This window comes from Petaurus breviceps, unplaced genomic scaffold, assembly GCF_028583685.1.
Source record: "Petaurus breviceps papuanus isolate PSGF00001 unplaced genomic scaffold, PetGlider_PUasm1.0 91041, whole genome shotgun sequence".
In the NCBI taxonomy this organism is placed as follows: Eukaryota; Metazoa; Chordata; class Mammalia; order Diprotodontia; family Petauridae; genus Petaurus; species Petaurus breviceps.
In genome coordinates this window covers 33,893,120-33,897,073 of record NW_027187400.1, presented here as the reverse complement: position 1 = coordinate 33,897,073, position 3,954 = coordinate 33,893,120, and positions in this window count along the sequence as shown.

The following is a 3,954-nucleotide window of genomic DNA, read 5'->3' as shown; positions in this document are numbered from 1 at the left end:
AAGGAAGGAAGGAAGGAAGGAAGGAAGGAAGGAAGGAAGGAAGGAAGGAAGGAAGGAAGGAAGGAAGGAAGGAAGGAAGGAAGGAAGAAAGAAAAGAAGCTTTAAGACCTGACTCAGCCCCTCTCTAAGCCTCTATATAAAAGGAGGGTCCTATCCAGCTCTAAATTTTGCAGCTGTGTCATGGGGACAACAGCACCTGCATCAAAGGTCTCTGACCTTAGTGATGGGCAGCCCATCTTGGGAGCCTCCTCCCCCAGGTTCACCATCAGAGGCTCACATAACATGCTGGGGAATGCACTTCCATTTCTCCTGGCATCAGGGAGATACCAGAGGAACATTTAGTCCAGTAGTCAGACCTCACCTGTATCACATGAGCAGCCATCTTCTTCAATTGCATGTTCCCAGTGAGATCCAATGAAATAATTCACCACAAGCATTCTATAAATATAAACCATGATTATTATGTGCTGCATGGATTAGTACCACGCCCTCCTAATGGCTCATAAAACAAGCCACTCTCTCTCACTTCTCCAAACCCTCAGATTTTATGTGGTGAGAGCTATATTACCCAGCATTCTTGACATGAACCTCCATACATCTGCCCTCCAGTCTCACTGCTGTTCATTACTCTGACCCCAAGGCACTGATTAAATGACATGTTAAAAGCTCTTGCTATTAAACATATTGTAATCTAATGCTTTGGAAATGGGCAATGGTTGAATGGGGTTACTCTCAGTTAACCAGAAGGTTGGTTTGACCAGAGTGTGCCATTTCCTGATTCTACCAAAATAACGCGTCTCCTGGTCCTGGTTTTCCTATTCTTCCGTGTTAGTTTAAATCACTTAAGGGAAATATTATTGGGTAATTTTCTATCAGTACAATCACTAAGCGCACCAGCCTCCCCACGCTCTTGTACACATAGCTCACATAGACGCTGAACTCCCTCTGCCAACCCCCATGGGCATTAGCAGCTTGGGTCCCAGAAGGGCAGCCACTCCATTGCCATTCATCCTAACCTGTGTCTTGCCACCGAACTCTGGTGACTCTAGGGGAGACAGGGAGGCTGATGACTTTGCACAGCCCTGATTCACTTAAATCCACTTCACTTGCAAGTAAAGACATCACCCTCCTGAGATCATTGGTCTTCTTTGAGAATGAAGGACGAACAATAACAATTATGTGTCCCCCTCCCAAGTTCTAGGAATAGCCCTGAGGGTTGTGAGGTGTTTTATCCAGGGCCGTATTTCTTGAGCCGCTACTGGTGGGCTTTCCTCCAATTATTCATTGTTATCAATTAGTTAGCCAGGGTTAATTAGCTTTCAGAAATGGGTATTTAGTATACCGTGTTTCCCCGATAATAAGACACTGTCTTATTATTTTTTTTTTGGACAGAAAAACACCAGAGGGCTTATTTTAAGGGGAGGGCTTATTTTAATGAACATTGACAGCAATTTTAATAAACAGGTAAATGTGAACAAAAAAATGTACCTTTATTCAATAAGCAAATCACTGGGGAAGAACAGGATGACGCGCTCACTGCTGCAGCTCTGATTGGAGGCGTGCGTTTCATGGCGGGGGGGATGGTGCACCTTCACTACAGTAGCAATCTCAATAGGGCTTATTTTCGGGGGAGGGCTTATTTTAGAGGAATCTTACACAGTAAGGGGAGGGCTTATTTTCGGGATAGGTCTTCTTATCGGGGAAACATGGTAGTGTATAGTCAGTACAAACCATCTTCCCAAAGCAGGACACACTCTCCCACAAGCACAGAGCATCCAGAGAACAGCATGGAGAACATATGTGAGGCCAAGAGGTAATAACTTCTGCAAGTCTTTTCTCCCCTTTTCAAGGGGAGGCCCCCTTAGGCATGTTGTCACTTTTCTGCTGGGCTCCTAGAGTCTTAAACCTGCCTCTTTCCCTGTATCCAGTCTATGCTTGCTTCCCATCGTGGACACCTTCTGCTGCTCTCCCAAGGATTCCACATGAGATCCTCTCTCCTCTCAAAGACCCTAAGATTCTCCTTCAGCCACAGGAGTGGGGAAAATGGAGGCCAAGGTGTTCTCCTCCCCCTCTGACCCCCAATAAGTGACTCTTTCTTAGGGACTTGGTTGGAACTGCTCCCTCCTGGCTTAACACTCACACATCTCTGTGTTCCAGACTTGGCTTGATGTTTTAAGGGTGTGACAGTCTTTGATTGAGTGATTGATTGAAATCTAATCTCCTCAGGTTATGAGCATGGCCTCATATCCCTTACTTAAAATCATATGCTAGTTATGTGACCACAGAAAAATCACCTGATTTCTCTGAGATTCAATTTCCTCATTGGTAAAATTGCAATAAATAGCCCCTATCTACCCTGTAAGGTCATCCTGAGACTCAAAAGAAGTCAACCAATCAAAGCCGTTTATTAGATGTGCCAGGCACTCTGGGTATTAAAGCTTTCAGTCATTTTCAGTCACGTCCAGTTCTCCATGACCCCATGTGAGATTTTCTTGGCAAAGACACTGGAGTGGTTTGCCATTCATTTTACAGATGAGGAAACTGAGGCAAAAAGGGTTAAGTGACTTGCCCAGGGTCACACAGCTAGTAAATGTCTAAGACTGGATTTGAACTCATGAAGATTGACTTTTCCTGATTCCAAGCCTATCCACTGAGCTCCCTAGTTGCACCCCCTCCAAAAAGCTACAAAGACATAAATGAAACAGCCCCTACCCTCCAGATGATGTGCTTGTGAATATGTAAATGTAAAATAAATGTAAAAGTTGGGGAATGGGGAGGCTAAACCTGTGATTTCATCCATAGTGGGAGAAATCTTTCTCCACTAACACCAATTTCCAGTCTCTCTGCAACTTGTCTTCTTATGGGTTGATTGATGATTCTGAGACTGAGGATACTGAGAGGTATTTAGAGAGAAACTTTCCAATCCCCTCATTTTTCAAATGAGGAAGCTGTAACCCCTCCCCCCATAAGTGATTTGCTCAGGGTGACCTGGAGGCCAGGTACTCTGACTTTAAAGCCAACCATTGCATCACACACACCAAGTCACCAAACTCAATGTGCCTGAGACCCCACCTCCCATTTTACAGATAAGAAAAATGAAGACAGAGACATAAAGGAGCTTGTGCGACGTCACAAAGGTAGTCAAGTCAACAATCCCTCCCACCGAGGAGTTCTTTCTGGAAACTTGAATTTTGTGGAAGGGCCCAAACAAATCATCCTTGATTCTCTGGACCACTCTACTCCAGCAGGCCCCTCCTCCCACTGGGAAGCTCTCCTGGAACTTCCATCTTGGGGAAAGGCCCAAATCGGTCATCCCCCAACTACCAGACTCAGCCACTGGGATCTTCACACTGCCCCTCCCCTCTCTCCCACCCTGCTTTTAGTTTCTTTTCATGGGCTGTTAGAATATAATGTCCTTGAAGGCAGGGGACTATCTTTCTTTTTGCTTTCTTTTTAAATTTTCATCTGCAGAGCTCAGCAAAGTGCTTACACTAATAAATGTTTGCTGACTAGTGACTGCCTACTGTGTGCCAAGCACTGGGCCAAAGTGCTGGAGAAAGAAAAAAAGGCAAGAGACTGTGACTTCTCTTGAGGAGCTCATGGTCTAATAGTGTTTAGTGAGGAACAGAATCAAAATTTGAACTCAGAGCCTTGGTCTTCCAGCGTCGATCCTCAAACAGTCTAGCCCCCTCATTTTGACAGATGGGGAAACTGAGGCCCAGAAAACAGAAACGGCTTGCTCCGGATCACACAGGTAATAAAGTGGCAGAGTCAGGAGTAGGACTCAGGGCCTCTGACCCAACTATGATGTGGACTTCACTGCACCATGTTGCTTTGGTTATTCGCTGGGCAGCCCAAGTGCAGAGTTGATATCCAGGGACCTTCAGGAGGGTGTCTGGTACTTACAGCAGGGTAGGACATGGCTGGGATTCACCAGAGGAGAAGGCACAGGCA